The sequence below is a fragment of the Dendrobates tinctorius genome, unplaced genomic scaffold (assembly GCF_039654945.1).
Source record: "Dendrobates tinctorius isolate UK_male_01 unplaced genomic scaffold, ASM3965494v1 ptg000038l, whole genome shotgun sequence".
Lineage (NCBI taxonomy): Eukaryota > Metazoa > Chordata > Amphibia > Anura > Dendrobatidae > Dendrobates > Dendrobates tinctorius.
Genome location: NW_027361706.1, coordinates 29,096,085 through 29,119,760, shown reverse-complemented (window position 1 = coordinate 29,119,760; position 23,676 = coordinate 29,096,085).

Genomic DNA, 23,676 nt, shown 5'->3' with positions numbered 1-23,676 from the left:
ATTAACGACCGAGACTCCGACATGGCCCCGCGGTACGCGTCAAGCTTACTAGAGGGATACGCGAGGCTGTGGCACGTGGGATCGAGCAATAACAGGTCTAGCATTCCTGTACATGTCCACGGCTGCATGCACGCTACACTGAAAGGACCAGCTTTTGTCGCTTACAGGTGCAGATAACCTGCTGAACTCCGTTAGTGATGGGGATCTGGGATTCAGATTATTCCCCGCGAACGATGATTTCCCAGTAAGTTCAGGTCAACCGCAATTCCGGAGTTAGGCCTAACCGTTAGAGTTGAGCGACTTTTGGTTTTTTAGGGTCGAGTTTCGTTTCGTGAAACCCGACTTTTCCAAAAGTCGGGTCGAGCAAGATCGTCCGATTATAGGGAAAAGTCGGGGTCGTCCCGAAACACGAAACCCAATGTAAGTCAATGGGGAATAAAAGTCGGCAGTGAGAGGAGGACAGGAAACACACCTACAGTGCCCATTTGAATGCCAAAAGCATCAATTCTTCTTACTTAAGCTTGTCAACCTTAATTAACTTCATAATACAAGTTACGCACTGAAAAATGGGGGTTATTTGGCTAAAGTTGTGGGGGGGGAGGGCTGGCTCCAGGTTTTCATGTGCCCTGGGCGAAAGAGCGCCCCTTTAACACATACCACAACTCATCATGCTCCGATACGGCAGAGAAATAGCGGTATAGTACAATGAAAAATACTTCACTTTTTACATCTCATGACGAGGACCATCTATTTCTCCATACAGAATCATTGGTCCCATATAATGTTTGAAACAGTATATGATGAGCTCCACATAATGCTACAGTATATGTTGGTCCCCATGGATGAAGCTCCACTGTCTTATGGGCCCAAATAATGCTCCAAACATAATGGGCCCCATTTCTAATGCTCTAGTGTATAATGGGCCCTGTAAATGCTGCTCCAGTGTCTGATGTCCACCTTTGGAATGTTCCAGTGTATGGTGGGCCCCATCTATCATTCTCCAGAGTATAGTGCTCCCCAAAAATTGCTGTCCCAACATTGAAAACAATCAAATAAGTCTCCTCGCTAGGGAATCCCTGTACTTGTCTGGACTCCTCGTCGTCCCCATCTTCCATCTCACTGCACAGTATTTCAACTTTGCAAGTGCTGTGATCCTGAGCAAGCAGGGGGGGCCCACTCGTTGGCAACAGCACTGGCACAGGGCCCCTGATAGTACGGTGGTGTGTCTGATGGCGGGTGGGCCGAACCTGCACTTTCATCTGCAGCTTCCTCTTTGCCACCGTGTAAGATGGAACTGTATATGGGAAGGGTAACCTGAGTTTCATCAGGGTCAGATTCAGGTCGTGTAGCGTGCGAGGGGAATGTAGTGGTCTGGGTCAATGTACCAGCAGATTCATCGAGCAGTGGCTGGGCATCAGTGCACTTGTGTCGCCCCCAGGAGTACGGTCGCCACAGTGGCATTACCTTCTTCCTAGGGAGTGTGATGTCATGCTTGGGAGCAACGAACGATCTTTCTAGCAGGTTAACTGATTGGGCGGCGTTATTCCCACGAGTCATGACCCTCCAAACAGCGTTCATGAAGGCAAAGTGTTTGTTTTACGTGGGCAGTATGGTTGCAAAGCTGAACCTTAAAGGAATGTCCAGAAGGGCACCACCAGGAGTGGAGCCTACGGTTAAATTCGACTCCACCTGGGAAACCTCAACCATGCCAGCTACAGAATAGATGCACACATTGCAAGCTTAATTCCGTTAACGAACGAGACTCCGTCATGCCCCGCGGTCCAAGTCCGGCTTACTAGAGGGACACGTGAGGCTCTGGCACATGAGATTGGCCAATAACTGGTGTGTCATGCCCTTACATGTCCGTGGCTGCATGTGCGCTACACTGAAAAGGCCAGCGTTTGTCGCTTACAGGTGCAGATAACCCGCTGAACAACGTTAGTGATGGGGATCACTGATTACAATTATTACCCGCGAACAATGATTTCCCAGTAAGTGCAGGTCAACCGCAGTTCCGGAATTAGGCCTAACCGTCATTCCTGAAAAAATGAAAAACTTACGTGTGCAAACCACAGGTGCTGTAGCTTGCTTAACAGCTCGCCAGCCGTTCTCACGCCCAGTACGGATTACACGTGATTGCACAAAGGTGAGAAAGGGTACCGTATCCCCAGATAACATGTATGGATAGCGTACACATTCAAAATATATGTCTATACATCAGGAGGCAGGCTCAGACGGTGTTAGGCCCAGTATGGATTGCAGGTGATTGCACAAAGGTTAGAAAGGGTACCGTATCCCCGGATAACATGTATGGATAGCGTACACATTCAAAATATATGTCTATACATCAGGAGGCAGGCTCAGACGGTGTTAGGCCCAGTATGGATTGCACGTGATTGCACAAAGGTTAGAAAGGGTACCGTATCCCCGGATAACATGTATGGATAGCGTACACATTCAAAATATATGTCTATACATCAGGAGGCAGGCTCAGACGGTGTTAGGCCCAGTATGGATTGCACGTGATTGCACAAAGGTTAGAAAGGGTACAGTATCCCCAGATAACATGTATGGATAGTGTACACATTCAAAATATATGTCTATACATCAGGAGGCAGGCTCAGACGGTGTTAGGCCCAGTATGGATTGCACGTGATTGCACAAAGGTTAGAAAGGGTACCGTATCCCCAGATAACATGTATGGATAGCGTACACATTCAAAATATATGTCTATACATCAGGAGGCAGGCTCAGATGGTGTTAGGCCCAGTATGGATTGCACGTGATTGCACAAAGGTTAGAAAGGGTACCGTATCCAAGGATAACATGTATGGATAGCGTACACATTCAAAATATATGTCTATACATCAGGAGGCAGGCTCAGACGGTGTTAGGCCCAGTATGGATTGCACGTGTTTGCACAAAGGTTAGAAAGGGTACCGTATCCCCAGATAACATGTATGGATAGCGTACACATTCAAAATATATGTCTATACATCAGGAGGCAGGCTCAGACGGTGTTAGGCCCAGTATGGATTGCATGTGATTGCACAAAGGTTAGAAAGGGTACCATATCCCCAGATATCATGTATGGATAGCGTACACATTCAAAATATATGTCTATACATCAGGAGGCAGGCTCAGACGGTGTTAGGCCCAGTATGGATTGCACGTGATTGCACAAAGGTTAGAAAGGGTACCGTATCCCCGGATAACATGTATGGATAGCGTACACATTCAAAATATATGTCTATACATCAGGAGGCAGGCTCAGACGGTGTCAGGCACAGTATGGATTTGACGGCCCAGACTACACAGCGGAGGAGCAGGGAGAGGTAAAGATTGCAAATGCTGGGGCCCTGCCCAAGCAAGGGGGGCCCACTCGTGGGCGTCGGTACTGGCACTGGGCCCCTCATAGTACGGCGGTGTGTCTGACGGCGGGTGTGCACCACCACCGTCAGAGACACTTGATTGCACTATGAAGGACCCTGTGCCAGTGCCCGCGCCCAAGAGTCGGCCTACCCACCTGTCCAGGGCAACGGCACTCGCACGGTGTCGTGCGCTAGGTGGTGACCCCGGCCATGGGGGGGGGGAGGCAGCACAGTTAGGGAGTTTTAGAAAGTGGCATATGTTGATGTTGGACATTCAGCTGATGCAAAAGGTGAAATAGGTCAAGTCCCAGGAAGAGGTGGACCAAAGCAAGCCATTTTTCTGTCACCCTATGTGTCATCAGAGGAAGGTGGGACAAAATCCTTGGAAACCAATGCGTGGTTCATTTTAATGAAGGTTAGATCATCCACATTTTGGGTTGACAGACGGGTCCTTTTTTCTGTCAGGATTGATCCAGCTGCACTGAAGACTCTTTCCGATAGCACACTTGCAGCTGGGCAAGCGAGCTCCTGTAAGGCATATTGTGCCAATTCAGGCCAGGTGTCCAGTTTAGCGGCCCAATAGTCAAAGGGGAATGACCTGTGTGGGAGAACATCGATATGGGAGGAAAAGTAGTTTGTAACCATAGTTGACAACTGCTGTCTCCTGTCTCTTTCCATCGATGCAGTATTACCAGTTGTGTGAGCGGTACTTGAAAAATCAGTCCACAACATTGTCATGAAACCCCTGTCTCCAACGCCACTTCTGCTGTGTGCACCACGAACACCTCTGCCAAGCTGCCCCCGGCCCGTACGGCTCGTGTGAGAACCATCACCGCTGCTGTGTGCTGGGAATGCCTCAAGCAACCGATTTACCAGAGTTGCTTGTTTATTAGCCAATATAAGTCAAGGTTCTCCTGTGGCATGATGTTTTGTAATTTGCCTTCATAGCGTGGATCTAGGATGCTGGCCAACCAGTAGTCGTCATCGTTCATCATTTTGGCAATGCGGGGGACCCTTTTTAGGATCTGCAAGGCATAATCTGACATGTGGGACAATGTTCCCGGTGTCAATGATGCACTGCGAGTGCTGGTTGGAGGAGCACTTTCTGGCAAATCCACATCCCTCCAGTCACGCACAAACCCTGTACCAGACCTTGCCATGCCAACATTTTCACTTGCCCCACGAGATGCATCCTCCTCCCCTAAGTAATCATCCCCATCATCCTCCTCCTCCTCCTCTTCTTCCTCCACCTCGTCCAGGAGAGGTCCCTGAGCAGACAATGGCTGAATGTCATCAAGGATTCCCTCCTCCTCTTCCTCCTCATCAACATTGGCTGCAGAAGCCTGCTCCTTAAGGTGCATCAAAGTTTGCATGAGCAGACGCATAAGTGGGATGCTCATGCTTAGGATGGCGTCGTCTGCACTTACCAGCCGTGTGCATTCCTCAAAACACTGAAGGACTTTACAGAGGTCTTTCAGCTTCGACCACTGCACACCGGTCAACTCCATGTCTGCTCTCAAAGTGCCTGGCCGTGTATCCTCCCACAAATGCATTATGGCCTGCCTCTGCTCGCACAGCCGCTCCACCATGTGCAGGGTGGAGTTCCACCTTGTTGCAATGTCGATAATGAGGCGGTGGTTGGGAAGGTGGAGCAATCGCTGCAGCTTCTGCATACGAACGGAGTGTACAGGCGACCGGCGGATGTGCGCGCACAGTCTTCGCACCTTCTGGAGCAGGGCTGTTAACTCCGGATAATTTTTGAGGAAGCACTGCACCACCAGGTTCAAGGTGTGAGCCAAGCAAGGTATGTGGCTGAGTTTTGAAAGGGCTATGGCTGCCACAAAATTACGCCCGTTATCACTAACTACCTTGCCTGCCTCAAGATGTACACTGCCCAGCCATGACTCAGTTTGTCGCTGAAAGTACTTGGCCAGCACCTCGGCGGTGTGTCTGTCGCCCAAACACATCATCTGCAACACTGCCTGCTGACGCTTTCCACTAGCTGCTCGATAGGGGGACACCTCGTGTGCAACAGTGGCAGCTGCAGATGGAGTGCTCGTACGACTGCGCTCTGTGGATGAGCTTTCGCTTCTGGAGGAGGAGGAGGAGGAGGGTCGAACGCCTACAGCCAACTGTTTCCTATACCGTGGGCTAGGCAGCACTGTCCCACCACCGCTGTCCCCTGTGGACCCTGCATCCACCACATTAACCCAGTGCGCAGTGATGGACACGTAACGGCCCTGGCCATGCCGACTGGACCATGCATCAGTTGTGAGGTGCACCTTTCCGCTCACTGACTGCTTGAGTGCATGGACAATGCGGTCTTTCACATGATGGTGGAGGGCTGGGATGGCTTTGCGAGAGAAGAAGTGGCGACTGGGTAGGTCATAGCGTGGTACTGCATAGGCCATGAGTTCGCGGAAAGCTGCGCTTTCCACCAACCAAAAGGGCATCATCTCAAACGAGATTAGTTTGGCAATGTGGGCGTTCAAACCCAGTGTACGCGGATGAGAGACTGAGTACTTTCTTGACCTACTCATAGTGTCTGGGAGGGTGAGCTGGACTTGAGAGCTGCATATGGTGGAAGTAGCGGTGGACAGGGCGGACTGAGAGAGGGTTGATGATGGTGATGGAGTTGGTGTTCTTTCTGATGGCCTAGAATCAGTCTTTCGTTGATATAACAGTGGGATTCCCTGACTACTGTGGCCTTGCAACGACACCTCAACATTTGCTGCTGTGCTAACCGGTGGGCTTACAGTGGGGGAAACAATGTAGCGATGCTGACTACCTTCGTTGTGATCAGTTGCACATGTGGCACTTGAGGTTTGGTGTTGTGTCCACGCTTGCAAGTGCATGCTGGTTAAATGTCTAAGCATGCAACTGGTATTCAAATTTTTCAGATTTTTCCCTCGGCTAAAGGTCTTTGCGCACTTCTTACAGATAACCTTGGCCTGATCATGAGGATTTTGTTCAAAAAAGTGCCACACTGCACTCTTCCTACTTTGGCAGACATTTTGCGGCCTAGCACACTGTGATCTTTTGACCCTCTGGACAAGCTGTCCAGCAACTCTTTTGATGTTTGGAACCTGTCTTTGGAGTGCTCCGGGCCTGCCAGATAACAGCTGTTGCGATGTCGATGTCTGCTGTGGATGCTCCTCATCTGAGCTATTGGAAGCAACACCCTCTTCCCCCAATGGATGCCAATCTGGGTCAACAACTGGGTCATCCATCACCTCCTCTTCTATGTCATGTGCACCTTCCTCTGTGTCACCGTGTATGGTGGTATAGTGTGCGGGAAGGGGCACCTGAGTCTCATCAGGGTCAGAATCTGGCTCTGTACACTGCGAGGACAATGTAGTGCTCTGAGTGAATGTACCAGCAGAATCATCCATCAGCGGCTGTGCATCAGTGCACTCCATGTCAGATTCATCTTGGCCTGGGTAATTCACCATTTCACTTGATAATCCAGGCATGGTATGTGAAAACAGCTCCATGGAGTAATCAGTAGTATGGCCTGCGTCATCCTTCAATCTTGGTTGGGGTGAAGGACACAAGGAAAGGTGTGGTTCATGAACATGAGCCTCCAATGACGACTCAGTGCTTTTACTTTTTACAACTGAAGAAGAGGAGGCGATAGAGCTGGAGGCTGAGTCAGCAATGTAAGACAAAACTTTTTCCTGATGCTCTGGCTTTAAAAGCGGTTTGCCAACTCCTAGAAAACTAAGCGTTTGAGGCCTTATGTAGCCAGACGATGACGCAGGCTCAACACCTCCTGCATTCGGTCCTATTTTGCTCTTGCCACTACCATCAGATCCACCACCAACACCATCATTACCAGCTGCCAACCCCCGCCCAATTCCACGGCCTCTTCCACCAGCCTTCCTCATTTTTGGTAGAAATGTAGACAAAATACAACAAACTATATAGTAATGTAAAACAAGGTACAAGGTGTCTATAGGACAGGGGAGATTTTGAATTTCTGCAGACACTTGTGGACACTGGACACTTTTGGATTGTGTGAGGCCCACTGAATATCTGAGCGCTCTGTCACAGGCTCGATGGCACAGCTGTGACCAAAGTGACTAGAGGATAAGGGAGATTTTGAATTTCTGCACACACTTGTGGACACTCTACACTTTTGGATTGTGTGAGGCCCACTGAATATCTGAGCGCTCTGTCACAGGCTCGATGGCACAGCTGTGACCAAAGTGACTAGAGGATAAGGGAGATTTTGAATTTCTGCACACACTTGTGGACACTGGACACTTTTGGATTGTGTGAGGCCCACTGAATATCTGAGCGCTCTGTCACAGGCTCGATGGCACAGCTGTGACAAAAGTGACTAGAGGATAAGGGAGATTTTGAATTTCTGCATACACTTGTGGACACTGGACACTTTTGGATTGTGTGAGGCCCACTGATATCTGAGCGCTATGTCACAGGCTCGATGGCACAGCTGTGACAAAAGTGACTAGAGGATAAGGGAGATTTTGAATTTCTGCAGTCACTTGTGGACACTGGACACTTTTGGATTGTGTGAGGCCCACTGATATCTGAGCGCTATGTCACAGGCTCGATGGCACAGCTGTGACAAAAGTGACTAGAGGATAAGGGAGATTTTGAATTTCAGCAGTCACTTGTGGACACTGGACACTTTTGGATTGTGTGAGGCCCAATGAATATCTGAGCGCTATGTGACGGGCTCGATGGCACAGCTGTGACAAAAGTGACGAGAGGATAAGGGAGATTTTGAATTTCTGCAGACACTTGTGGACACTGGACACTTTTGGATTGTGTGAGGCCCATTGATATCTGAGCGCTATGTGACAGGCTCGATGGCACAGCTGTGACAAAAGTGACTAGAGGATAAGGGAGATTTTGAATTTCAGCAGACACTTGTGGACACTGGACACTTTTGGATTGTGTGAGGCCCAATGAATATCTGAGCGCTATGTGACAGGCTCGATGGCACAGCTGTGACAAAAGTGACGAGAGGATAAGGGAGATTTTGAATTTCTGCAGACACTTGTGGACACTGGACACTTATGGATTGTGTGAGGCCCACTGAATATCACAGCGCTATGTCACAGGCAGAAATTGGCTAGTGTATCACAAACTACAAGGTGTATGTAGAATTGGGCAGAATAGGAATCTCCCTAGAGTGCAGGTCTGTAAGAATGGAACATGTCCTCGTTTTATTCTCACAGAGTGACACACTGATAGCTTCACTGTGGCTGTGATAACAGCCGTTACACGGTACTGTGTGAGGAGCGTACACCGCTGTATGGTGTGAAAAAATGCACGCTCAGTACCTCAGCAGGACAAAAAAAAAATTGGGATTGCTTTTAAAAAAGCAGTTTGCGGAGCAGTGGGTAAACAGCAATGCAGGAATGTCAGGAAGCCTTAGAAGGCAGCCCAACAACCAGCACCACTGATACACCACTATATAGCCTCCCCTTGCACTGCACACACAGTGACTGATGTGTTGTACAGGCAAAATCGCTAGCAGCAGAAGCAGTTTTTTTTTCTTCTCAGCAGGACAAAAAATAAATTGGGATTGCTTTTAAAAAAGCAGTTTGCGGAGCAGTGGGTAAACAGCAATGCAGGAATGTCAGGAAGCCTTAGAAGGCAGCCCAACAACCAACACCACTGATACACCACTATATAGTCTCCCCTTGCACTGCACACACAGTGACTGATGTGTTGTACAGGCAAAATCGCTAGCAGCAGAAGCAGTTTTTTTTTCTTCTCAGCAGGACAAAAAAAAAAATTGGGATTGCTTTTAAAAAAGCAGTTTGCGGAGCAGTGGGTAAACAGCAATGCAGGAATGTCAGGAAGCCTTAGAAGGCAGCCCAACAACCAACACCACTGATACACCACTATATAGCCTCCCCTTGCACTGCACACACAGTGACTGGTGTGTTGTACAGGCACAATCGCTAGCAGCAGAAGCAGTTTTTGGTGTCTTCTTCCCTGCCTAACGCTCTCCCTACAAAATCAGCAGCAGCAGCAGCTCTCCCTATTCTGAGATCAGCATGAGTAACATGGCGGTCGGCGTGCACGCCCTTTTATACCCCCCAGTGACGCCCCCCAAAGCAAGCCAATCACTTGCATGCCCTTCTGAAAGATGGTGGTGACCCGTGCCTATGTCATCACGTTGCCCACAGTGTCCGTGGATCCTGATTGGCTGAAAAAGAGCGCAAAACAAACTTTTGAAACGCGACTTTGGCGCGTAAGTCGCCGACCTCGTGGCCGACCTCATCCTAGGGTCGGGTTTCGTTTCATGAAACCCGACTTTGCCAAAAGTCGGCGACTTTTGAAATTTTTCGACGCGTTTCGCTCAACTCTACTAACCGTCATTCCTGAAAAAATTACGTGTCCAAACCACAGGTGCTGTAGCTTGCTTAACAGCTCGGCAGCCATTCTCAGGCCCAGTATGGATTCAACAACATTGTAGAAAGTTGATAAAGGGTACAGTTTCACCGGATAACACGTATATATGTAGCCTAGTTTACACATTAAAAATATTTGTCTATAGATCAGGAGGCAGACTCAGATGTTCTCAGGCCCAGTATGGATTTGACCAGATTGTACAAAGTTGAGAAAGGGTACTTTATCACTGGATAGCAGGTATATATAGCATAGTTTAAACATGTAAAATCTCCGTGTTCTCAGTATGGATTACACAGCAATCTAAAAAGTGGAAAAAAGGAAATGCATTTGAGGCGTACACAACTATATACTTTTGCTGTTATTTTTAAATCTTCATATATATTTCTGTCTCAGTAATACAGTCCAGCCTCTCCGCAATAGGAAATGAGATGCATACAATTAGTGACATAAAGGCTATTGATTGCAGAAATCTAGGAATTATTATTCACGGGAAAAACTTCCATCACAATTCTCATAGGCGATGCTGACCCTCAATTAATTTGTGTGTTGAGACAGTTAAAACATTTTTTTGTGAATAAAGTCTTGCTGTATCGCACTTCCGTTGATTCCATCACTGTTACTCATCTCAATCCAATTTTGATCACAGGGAGCGATGTAAACATGGTGCTCACTGGCTATCATGATCTGCCATGTAACTTTGGAGTGCAAAATACAGAAGCCACAGGCCGTAGGCGATTCTATTTGATTGGCATGAGAGGGCACATTTTGAAATGTGCGCCGGAATGTCACACGTTTGTGAGTAGGAAAACTGTGAAAGCTGATGATAAACCACCACTGCATGTAATTGTGAGTCGACGTCCATAAGAAATGGAAGCCACTGATCATCTGGAGCTAGAGCCCGGCCAGCAGGACAGGGCATAGCTACATCTTAACCATCATCTTTCAGTTCAATCAATTTGTAGTGGCAGTCCCAGTGAAGGATTTGACAGCCCAGACTACACAGCGGAGGAGCAGGGAGAGGTAAACATTGCAAATGCTGGGGCCCTGCCCAAGCAAGGGGGGCACACTCGTGAGCGTCGGTACTGGCACTGGGCCCCTCATAGTACGGCGGTGTGTCTGACGGCGGGTGTGCACCACCACTGTCAGAGACACTTGATTGCACTATGAGGGACCCTATGCCAGTGCCCGCGCCCAAGAGTCAGCCTACCCACCTGTCCAGGGCAACGGCACTCGCACGGTTTTGTGCGCTAGGTGGTGACCCCGGCCATGGGGGGGGGGCCGCCCACTTAGGGAGGTTTACAAAGTGGCATATGTAGATGTGGGTCATTCAGCTGCTGCAAAAGGCGAAATAGGTCAAGTTCGCGGAATAGGAGGAGTACCAAAGCAAGCCATTTTTTTGGCAACCTATGTGTCATCAAGGGAAGGTGGGACAAAATCCTTGGAAACCCATGCATGGTTCATTTCAATGAAGGTTAGATCATCCACATTTTGGGTTAAAAGGAGAGATACAGGGCGCATCCACTGTGTGAAATCCGTATAAAACAATTAAAATTGTGGAACAGTAGGGAAGGTGCTCACCTATTGGGGTTGTGAGGAAGTCACAACACCCATGAACGCTTGAGAAGCAGCAGCAAGTCTGCACAGGGTCCTAGGACAGAATTGCAGAAATGACGTGGAAGTGCAATAAGGACTGCGCTTGCTTCTGGTAGAGTAAAGGGTTCTTTATTCAGCCAATGCGTTTCCTGAGCCTGCTGGCTCACTTCATCAGGGCAGGGCATTTTGGGTTGAGAGACGGATCCTTTTTTCTGTCAGGATTGATCCAGCTGCACTGAAGACTCTTTCCGATAGCACACTTGCAGCTGGGCAAGCGAGCTCCTGTAAGGTATATTGTGCCAATTCAGGCCAGGTGTCCAGTTTAGCGGCCCAATAGTCAAAGGGGAATGACCTGTGCGGGAGAACATCGATATGGGAGGAAAAGTAGTTGTTAACCATAGTTGACAACTGCTGTCTCCTGTCACTTTCCATCGATGCAGTATTACCAGTTGTGTGAGCGGTCCGTGAAAAATCAGTCCACAACATTGTCATGAAACCCCTGTCTCCAACGCCACATCTGCTGTGTGCACCACGAACATCTCTGCAAAGCTGCCCCCTGCCCGTACGGCTCGTGTGAGAACCATCACCGCTGCTGTGTGCTGGGAATGCCTCATCCAACCGGTTAACCAGAGTTGCTTGTTTAGTAGCCAATATTAGGTCAAGGTTCTCCTGTGGCATGATGTCTTGTAATTTGCCTTTATAGTGTGGATCCAGGATGCTGGATGCTGGCCAACCAGTAGTCGTCATCGTTCATCCTTTTGGCAATGCGTGGGTCCCTTTTTAGGATCTGCAAGGCATAATCTGACATGTGGGCCAATGTTCCTGGTGTCAATGATGCACTGCGAGTGCTGGTTGGAGGAGCACTTTCTGGCAAATCCACATCCCTCCAGTCACGCAAAACCCTGTACCAGACCTTGCCATGCCAACATTTTCACTTGCCCCACGAGATGCATCCTCCTCCCCTAAGTAATCATCCCCATCATCATCCTCCTCCTCTTCTTCCTCCACCTCGTCCAGGAGAGGTCCCTGAGCAGACAATGGCTGAATGTCATCAAGAATTCCCTCCACCTCTTCCTCCTCGTCAACATTGGCTGCAGACGCCTGCTCCTTAAGGTGCGTCAAAGTTTGCATGAGCAGACGCATAAGTGGGATGCTTAGGATGGCGTAGTCTGCGCTTACCAGCCGTGTGCATTCCTCAAAACACTGAAGGACTTAACAGAGGTCTTTCAGCTTCGACCACTGCACACCTGTCAACTCCATGTCTGCTCTCAAAGTGCCTGGCCGTGTTAACTCCAGATAATTATTGAGGAAGCACTGCACCACCAGGTTCAAGGTGTGAGCCAAGCAAGGTATGTGGCTGAGTTTTGAAAGGGCTATGGCTGCCACAAAATTACGGCCGTTATCACTAACTACCTTGCCTGCCTCAAGATGTACACTGCCCAGGCATGACTCAGTTTGTCGCTGAAAGTACTCGGCCAGCACCTCGGCAGTGTGTCTGTCGCCCAAACACATCATCTGCAACACAGCCTGCTGACGCTTTCCACTAGCTGCTCGATAGGGGGACACCTCGTGTGCAACAGTGGCAGCTGCAGATGGAGTGCTCATACGACTGCGTTCTGTGGACGAGCTTTCGCTTCTGGAGGAGGAGGAGGAGGGTCAAACGCCTACAGCCAACTGTTTCCTATACCATGGGCTAGGCAGCACTGTCCCACCACCTCTGTCCCCTGTGGACCCTGCATCCACCACATTAACCCAGTGAGCAGTGATGGACACGTAACGGCCCTGGCCATGCCGACTGGACCATGTATCTGTTGTGAGGTGCACCTTTCCACTCACTGACTGCTTGAGTGCATGGACAATGCGGTCTTTCACATGATGGTGGAGGGCTGGGATGGCTTTGCGAGAGAAGTGGCGACTGGGTAGGTCATAGCGTGGTACTGCATAGGCCATGAGTTCGCGGAAAGCTGCGCTTTCCACCAATCGATAGGGCATCATCTCTAACGAGATTAGTTTGGCAATGTGGGTGTTCAAACCCAGTGTACGCGGATGAGAGACTGAGTACTTTCTTGATCTAGTCATAGTGTCTGGGAGGGTGAGCTGGACTTGAGAGCTGCATATGGTGGAAGTAGCAGTGGACAGAGCGGACTCAGAGAGGGTTGATGATGGTGATGGAGTTGGTGTTCTTTCTGATGTCCTAGATTCAGTCTTTTGTTGATATAACAGTGGGATTCCCTGACTGCTGTGGCCTTGCAACGTCACCTCAACATTTGCTGCTGTGCTAACCGGTGGGCTTACAGTGGGGGAAACAATGTAGCGTTCCTGACTACCTTCTTTGTGATCAGTTGCACATGTGGTACTTGAGATTTGGTGTTGTGTCCATGCTTGCAAGTGCATGCTGGTTAAATGTCTAAGCATGCAACTGGTATTCAAATTTTTCAGATTTTTCCCTCGGCTAAAGGTCTTTGCGCACTTCTTACAGATAACTTTGGCCTGATCATGAGGATTTTGTTCAAAAAAGTGCCACACTGCACTCTTCCTACTTTGGCAGACATTTTGCGGCCTAGCACGCTGTGATATTTTGACCCTCTGGACAAGCTGTCCAGCAACTCTTGATTTTTGTAACCTATCTTTGGAGTGCTCCGGGCCTGCCAGATAACAGCTGTTGCGATGTCGATGTCTGCTGTGGATGCTCCTCCTCATCATCTGAGCTATTGGAAGCAGCACCTTCTTCCCCCAATGGATGCCAATCTGAGTCAACAACTGGGTCATCCATCACCTCCTCTTCAATGTGATGTGCACCTTCCTCTGTGTCACCGTGTATGGTGGTATAGTGTGCGGGAAGGGGCACCTGAGTCTCATCAGGGTCAGAATCTGGCTCTGTACACTGCGAGGACAATGTAGTGCTCTGAGTGAATGTACCAGCAGAATCATCTATCAGTGGCTGTGCATCAGTGCACTCCATCTCAGATTCATCTTGGCCTGGGTAATTCACCATTTCACTTGATAATCCAGGCATGGTATGTGAAAACAGCTCCATGGAGTAATCATTAGTATGGCCTGCGTCATCCTTCAATCTTGGTTGGGGTGAAGGACACAAGGAAAGGTGTGGTTCATGAACATGAGCCTCCAATGACGACTCAGTGCTTTTATTTTTTACAACTTCAGAAGAGGAGGCGATAGAGCTGGAGGCTGAGTCAGCAATGTAAGACAAAACTTTTTCCTGAAGCTCTGGCTTTAAAAGCGGTTTGCCAACTCCTAGAAAACTAAGCCTTCGAGGCCTTGTGGAGCCAGACGATGATGCAGGCTCAACACCTCCTGCATTCGGTCCTGTTTTGCTTTTGCCACTACCATCAGATCTACCACCAACACCATCATTACCAGCTGCCAACCCCCGCCCAATTCCACGGCCTCTTCCACCAGCCTTCCTCATTTTTGGTAGAAATGTAGACAAAATCCAACAAACTATATAGTAATGTAAAACAAGGTACAAGGTGTCTATAGGACAGGGAAGATTTTGAATTTCTGCACACACTTGTGGACACTGGACCCTTTTGGATTGTGTGAGGCCCACTGAATATCACAGCGCTATGTCACAGGCTCGATGTCGCAGGTGTGAAAAATGTCACTAGAGGATAACGGAGATTTTGAATTTCTGCACACACTTGTGGACACTGGACACTTTCGGATTGTGTGAGGCCCACTGAATATCACAGCGCTATGTCACAGGCTCGATGTCGCAGGTGTGAAAAATGTCACTAGAGGATTGCGGAGATTTTGAATTTCTGCACACATTTGTGGACACTGGACACTTTTGGATTGTGTGAGGCCCACTGAATATCACAGCGCTATGTCACAGGCTCGATGTCACAGGTGTGAAAAATGTCCCTAGAGGATAACAGAGATTTTGAATTTCTGCACACACTTGTGGACACTGGACACTTTTGGATTGAGTGAGGCCCACTGAATATCACAGCGCTATGTCACAGGCTCGATGTCGCAGGTGTGAAAAATGTCACTAGAGGATAACGGAGATTTTGAATTTCTGCACACACTTGTGGACACTGTACACTTTTGGATTGTGTGAGGCCCACTGAATATCACACGCTATGTCACAGGCTCGATGTCGCAGGTGTGAAAAATGTCACTAGAGGATAACAGAGATTTTGAATTTCTGCACACACTTGTGGACACTGGACACTTTTGGATTGTGTGAGGCCCACTGAATATCACAGCGCTATGTCACAGGCTTGATGTCGCAGGTGTGAAAATTGTGACTAGAGAATAATGGAGATTTTGAATTTCAGCACACACTTGTGGACACTGGACACTTTTGGATTGTGTGAGGCCCAGTGAATATCACAGTGCTATGTCACAGGCAGAAATTGGCTAGTGTATGACAAACTACAAGGTGTATATAGAATTGGGCAGAATAGGAATCTCCCTAGAGTGTAGGTCTGTAAGAACGGAACAAGTCCTCGACTTATCCTTACAGAGCGACACACAGATAGCTTCACTGTGGCCGTGATAACAGCCGTTACACAGTACTGAGAGAGGAGCGTGCACGTACACGGCTGTCCGGTGTACGTAAAATTGTCAAGCTCCGTGTTTTTTAAGTATACGGACTGACACACGCTGTCTCTCTATAGTTTTGAATGTGATCAAACAGCAAATATATTTAACTGTTTGAAAACTAGACAAAACTAGAAGGTGCAGGTCTGTAAGAACGGAACATGTCCTCGACTTATCCTTACAGAGTGACACACAGATAGCTTCACTGTGGCTGTGATAACAGCCGTTACACGGTACTGTGTGAGGAGTGTGCACCGCTGTATGGTGTGAAAAAATGCACGCTCAGTACCTCACCAGGACAAAAAAAAAAAATTGGGATTGCTTTTAAAAAAGCAGTTTGCAGAGCAGTGGGTAAACAGCAATGCAGCCGTCAGGAAGCCTTAGAAGGCAGCCTAACAACCAACACCGCTGATCCAGCAAAATATAGCCTCCACTTGCACTGCACAGTGACTGGTGTGTTGTACAGGCAAAATCGCTAGCAGCAGAAGCAGTTTTTGGTGTCTTCTTCCCTGCCTAACGCTCTCCCTACAAAATCAGCAGCAGCTCTCCCTATTCTGAGATCAGCATGAGTAACATGGCGGTCGGCGTGCACGCCCTTTTATACCCCCTGTGACGCCCACCAAAGCAAGCCAATCACTTGCATGCCCTTCTGAAAGATGGTGGTGACCCCTGCCTATGTCATCACTTTGCCCACAGTGACCGTGGATCCTGACTGGCTGAAAAAGAGTGCAAAACAAACTTTTGAAGCGCGACTTCGGCGCTTAAGTCGCCGACCTCGTGGCCGACCTCATCCTAGGGTCGGGTTTCGTTTCATGAAACCCGACTTTGCCAAAAGTCGGTGACTTTTGAAATTTTTCGACCCGTTTCGCTCAACTCTACTCATTACAACATCATACGGCAGAGAGTTCCATAGTCTCACTGCTCTTACAGCAAAGAATCCGCGTCTGTGAGTATGCTTAAACTGTCTTTCCTCCAGACGTAGAGGATGCCCCCTTGTCCCCGTAACAGGTCTAAGAGTAAAAAGATCATTAGAAAGGTCTTTGTACTGTCCCCGCATATATTTATACATTGTAATAAGATCACCCCTAAGCTTTCGATTTTCCAAATTAAATAACCCCAAGTGTAATAACCTGTCTTGGTATTGCAGACCCCCTAGTTCCCTAATAATCTTGGTCGCTCTTCTCTGCACCCGCTCCAGTTCAGCTATGTCTTTCTTATACACCGGACACCAGAACTGTACACTGTATTCTAAGTGTGGTCACGCTAGTGACTTATATAGAGGTAAAATTATGTTCTCCTCATGAGCATCTATGCCTCTTTTAATGCATCCCATTATTTTATTTGCCTTTGCAGCAGCTGCCTGACACTGGCCACTAAATGTGAGTTTGTCGTCCACCCATACACCCAGGTCTTTTTCAGTGACAGTTTTGCCCAGTGTTTTACAACTAAGCACATAATTATACATCTTGTTTGTTCTACCTGTCATGATCTGAAGTGATCTGACAGTTTTAAATTACACTGGGTGAACTTTTTTTTACTTTGGAAAGTTCCAAGGTGTCTTGACTGTCCCCGGTGGTGGTGAGTGGTATTGCACTTTAGGGTTTTTTGCACTTAATTATGGATCAGGTGTGACACCCTATAAAGGTGTGCTCAGGGTGTTCACTCACTGCCTGTGATATTGTGAGTTTTGTTCACTTTGAGTTGGAGAGCCTGGAGGAAGGATGAAGCTGGTGAGGAGTCCTGCGCAGCTTAGCCAGGGGGGAAGAGTGTCAGCTATGGTGTCTGGACGAAGGGCTGGCATGGCGTGGTGGAGTCGCAGTGATGGTGTCAGCGGGAAGTGTCTGCATGGGCTGGTGGAGTGGCTACTATGGAGAGTGGCACTCACCATGTGGGACTTGGTTGCTGAGCTGGACTCAAGCATGCTTGACTTCGTGGCAGAAGCTGAACACTTCCTTGGGACTCTGGTACTAAGCAGCTGCAACTGGTGTTGGACTCTGCTCCAAGGCTGCACTAAGGTGAAGGATCCTGTTATGGTGATGGATCCAGGTGGAGGAGAAGATGCACTCAGGTGGAGGGCTCTGTTGCTAGGAGCGCACGCAACAGAGCAAAGCTAAGTGGTGTTTCCCCTGTATTATCTCTTTCCTCATGTGTGTTATTAGTGCAGTGGTGGGATTAGTCTCCGCACCGACCCATTCCCTAGTGAGGGTTTAGGGTCAGGGTGAGCAAGGGCGTTAAGGTACGCGTGCAGCGACAGGTGCGGAGCCTGTTTAGGGAATGTAAGGAGTGCAGGGACACTGGCTCAGGGGAGCTTAGGAGGTCTCCATGTCCCCATTCCCTATCGCAGGGCCCACCATTGTTAAAGTTTCCCAGGTTCCCCCTTTATTATTTAAATTCGCCTTACTGGAGGCGGGGTTTCCAGATTTTATGTATAACGTGTAATTCCCAAATTTGCCAGGTGGAGGCGGCGTATCCATCTGCACGTTTTATTATTTAAATGCGCCCCACTGGAGGCGGTGTATCCAGGGTCACGTGTGTCACATGGGTTCGCCTTGCGGAAACATCTGCGTCCAGACACACGTGATCATGACACTACCCAAGCGCATGACCTTACATTTATCCCCATTAAAGCTCATTTGCCATTTATCAGCCCAAGCTTCTAATTTACATAAATCCTCCTGTAATATAAAATTGTCCTCCTCTGTATTGATTACCCTGCAGAGTTTAGTGTCATCTGCAAATATTGAAATTCTACTCTCTATGCCCCCTACAAGGTCATTAATAAATATGTTAAAAAGAAGCACGCCCAAAACTGACCCCTGTGGTACCCCACTGCTAACCGTGACCTAGTCCGAGTGTGCTCCATTAATAACCACCCTTTGTTTCCTATCCCTGAGCCAGCTCTTTACCCACTTACACATATTTTCCCCTATCCCCATTGTTCTCATTTTATGTATCAACCTTTTGTGTGGCACCGTATCAAAAGCTTTTGAAAAGTCCATGCACACCATGTCCACTGCATTCCCTTGGTCTAGTCCTGAACTTGCCTCTTCATAAAAGCTTATCAGATTAGTCTGACAGGAACGGTCCCTTGTAAACCCATGTTGATATTGGATCATGAGGTTATTCTTCTCCAGATACTCCAGTATAGTATCTCTTAGAAAACCCTCCAGGATTTTACCCACAGTTGAGGTTAAACTTACTGGCCAATAATTTCCAAGTTCTGTTTTTGTCCCCCTTTTTGAATATTGGCACCACATTTGCTATACGCCATTCCTGTGCTACAGACCCTGTTATTATGGAATCTTTAAAGATTAAAAATAATGGTCCATCTATGACTGTGCTTAATTCCTGCAGTACTCGGGGGTGTATCCCATCCGGGCCCGAGGATTTGTCAATTTTAGTGATTTTTAGATGCTGCCGTACTTCCTGCTGGGTTAAGCAGGTGACATGTAATGGAGAATTTTATCCCTGATCATGTTATCCGTCATGGGATTTTCTTGTGTAAATACTGTTGAAAAAAAGTCATTTAGCATATTGGCGTTTTCCTCATCCTCATCCTCCATTTCACCCAGACTATTTTTAAGGGGGCCAACACTATCATTTTTTAGCTTCTTACTATTTATGTAGTTAAAGAATATTTTGGGATTATTTTTACTTTCTCTGGCAATGAGTCTCTCTGTCTCAATCTTTGCTGTCTTGATTTGCTTTTTACAGAATTTATTTAATTTTCTGTATTTATTTAATGCCTCATCACTACCTACTTGCTGAAAAAAAATGGCCTAATGGTGGTGGCCATGCTATGGGCAAAACCGGCCTGCCGTGATATCATCTGTATTGTCAGTCAGGCTTATCAGAAGCCGAGCCTGGTAAGGGTATATGCACACGTTGCAGATCTGGCTGCGGATTTTTCCACGCAGATTTGGCTTAATCCACAGGTAAAATTACCTGCGTTTTACCTGCAGATTTAGTGCAGATTTACTGCGGACATTCTGCAGATTTTGTGCAGATTTCGCCTGCGTTTTTACACCAGCGGATTCCTATAATGGAAGAGGTGTAAAAACGCTGCGGATTCCGCACAAAGAATTGACATGCTGCAGAAAATAAACTGCAGCAAATCTGCGCTGAATTTTACGCAGAATGTGCACAGCGGATTTGGTTTTCCATAGGTTTACATGGTACTGTACACTGCATGGAAAACTGCTGCGGATCCGCAGCCAAATCCCCAACGTGTGCACACACCCTAAGGGTGCTTTCACATTGTGTTCTGTGTACCCTTTGGGGCATACGTGCGAAATTCCCTGCAAAACAGGGTCCAAACGTTTGTGTCGACAGGGCCAACAGACTGTAATGGTGACGCCAGAGCAAACGTGTGCTCTTATGTGCGTCATTTTTGGGAATGTACGCCTACAGGAGGTGGACACGCAGACGCAGTCTACTACGTCTGAGTGTAGGTACACACTCCCGAAAATGATGCATGTCAGAGCGCATGTTTGCTCTGCCGTCACTATTACAGTCTGTTGGCCCCTTCAGCGCATGCGTCTGGACCCCATTTTGAGGGGGATTTCGAATATACGTCCCAATGGGGTCACAGAAGCCAATGGAAAAGCACCTTAAGGAAATTCACGCAGCTCCTGTCCACGGCCAGAGAACACCGACCTGGCCCATGTACCGGGGTTGCACTAATCGATCTGCTCACCTCTACGTATAAGTCAATGGTATCAGCTATGCTTCCATATCAAACCATTAAAAAAAAAAGGTCCATCATAAATCAGTCAGAAATAGAAGCCTGGAGGCAGATGTGAACATATCTGTATTTAGCTACAAGAATCGTTCATGAGCGCTGGGAAACGAGCATGCTATGGGATAAGGAATGTGCTTCCCGTTGGATTTCCACTGAAATACACAGTCTACATATTTCTGCATTGTAGATAATGAATTTCTATAGTTAACTCAACTTCTCCCTCCGCGATATCCAGCATTCCTCAACACAGCAGGAAAGGATCAAGATTTGTGTATTTATTTAAGATGACAGTCCTGAGAGCCTGGATTTGAGCCCAAACAGGGAGAAATCACTTAATGCACCCATATCTGTCACACTGGGAGTGGATCCACTGAACATCTCATACATTAATGTGCGGTATATAATGTCTGGTGATGAGCCTGCTCACTAGCAACTAATAATCATCAGCAACCATCATCAATTTCAACAAGCTTCTTTCCTATTAAATCCAAATTTGTCCAATAATCATCATATGGCACTTCAAAACACATATATTTAACATAGCATGGCCACATATACCAAGACTAGAAGAAGAGAACCTATATATATAAAAAACCTAATTTTATTAATTACTTTAAAAATTGTCAGCCCCCGGAAGAAGCTAGCGGGCGAAACGCGCGTCGGGGCGCTGGGGAGCACCGCCACTATTTACACCCTGATAGAGACTTATTTGTAAGTAATATATTGAGAAATATGTGGGTTACTTTATGAATGATGTTATATGAAGCACTATTTTTCTAACTGGGCTATATATTAATTATGTTGCACTTGAAATAATTAATACATGAAGTGATTTAGGAAGGATATATGTTATGCTATGAGATGCTTTAGGCACTGTTTATAACACGCATAGCCCCTTTTCTCCATCATGGAATGGTATTTTAAAAGGATGCAAAAACATATATTTTTTCTATATAAGCCTATAGATTTATTTGTGTTTTCCACAAACTAATAACTCTTGATCTATTTGTGGCATGCGTCCCCTATTTTGGGGTACTATTGTAGTGTCAATATTGATGTGGTTTTTTACTGACAATTTTTAAAGTAATTAATAAAATTAGTTTTTTTATATATATATGGTTCTCTTCTTCTAGTCTTGGTATATGTGGCCAAGCTTCTTTCCTAGTAAGAAGCTCATCCAAGGACGGTGCCCAATTGTGAGGACACCTGATAGCGGCACAATATTGTTCTGTTTATTTTATTTGAACTCTGATGAGAAAAACCTCTATAGGCGTCAATGGGAAAAGACAGAGGTATAGAAGGGACTCACAGAAGTGTCTGAGTGTCTTTTTATGGCTTCATTGAATATTCAAGTTTTTAGATGCCATTTGGAATGCAAATTTGGTAAATGCTAGAGTTTTTCCACATTTCAAAACATTTTCTTTTCACCTAAATGTGTGCATCTAAAAATAATTTCATTCCAAATTTTTGCATTGACTTTTACAGCCTCTGCGTTGCACTCTACTACTGGCTACAGAATGAGTGTACTGAACATCCATCAGTGAGCTCTCATTCAGAACGGATGACAAAAGACTTTGGAACACTTTTATCCCTTTTTCTGAACTCCGCTCAGTTGATTTATGACCACAGACCACATAAAAGTTGAATGTGCCAATGAAAACAAACAGCTTATAGGAGCAAAACAGTGAACTTTTTTTTAATGTAACCAAATTGCAAAAATGATTTTTAGCCCCTAATATATGCATTTAAAGGGGTTGTCCAGTACTCAGACAACGCAGTATATTCTCCCATGCAAAATAAAAACAGAATATACTCACCTCCCATTCTATTGATGAGAGTGTTGTGTCTAATGGGGCTTGAGGTTGCCCCAGACCATTTGATGGAATCACACGGAAGGGGTATTTGCGACAATCCACTACCCCGAGTATTAGGCTCACACTGTCCCTAGCAGCCCAGGCCTGCTAGTTCAGACTCCCTCGTCACTTCCTGCACTTGCCGCTAACACTCAGTTCCGCCTCCCACACTGGGCCGGCCATAATATGTCACATGAGCCCTGCAGCCAATCACTGGCTGTTAATGGGCCGCTTTACTCTCACTTCCTTCGGCGGAAACTGAAATCTGAGAAAGTCAGAACTGCTCTCATTTTTAGTACTTTTAAAGATCTATTCCCACCCAAAGTTGAGCCTAACCTGCCTATTTTGGAGTTTTCTTACCACTTTCAGCCGATATGTGTAAACTTTCATCGTAAAGGGATTGTCCAGTTTTATCACGAAAGTCTCTAGTCACTCTATGTGACTGCAGACTTGTGAATCCTCCTATCATGCAGCATGTGGACTGTGAGGATTCTTCATGCGAGACCGTGCTGTCATGTGTTCAGTTCACAAGTATGTGATTTGCGTTCTCCCGGCCACAATCCGACTAGACGTGTGCGGCCTCATTCAATACGCTTGTACTCAGACACCAATTGATTAGTTTATACACAAACCTCAGTGACATTTTCAAATGTCAGCAAAGAGGTGAGGCTGTACAAACAGCCCCCCTTGGGCAGAGAAGCCCAGAGCACCCACTCCAAAATTAATCTATGCATGCAAAGAGAACAGCAGAGCAAACGGGTGGATAGAGAAAGCGTGTCTATCCACACGCGAAACGCGCGTCGGGCTTTCCCCCATCTGGAACCGGGTCTACTCAGCTCCTGCCTCCATCCCCAGTAAGATACCGCTTCTTATATTTAGCGCACTTAGCGCTTTTGGAGTACTATTATGTTTACATATGGCGGTGCAGGGATTCCTAGGTGGATGAAGTGAGGTGGCTTTTACTATTGAACTTTATGCACTTTAGTGCCACTTCATGCATGGTGGCTGTTTGTTTCCTTGGGGGTTTCTGGTGCTTTATCCTGTGGTGTTGTCTTTTCATAATTTTATTCATTATTATCTGCAATCTTACTTGTATGCACTAAATTAATAAAAGATGATTTTTTACTCTATCCACCCGTTTGCTCTGCTGTTCTCT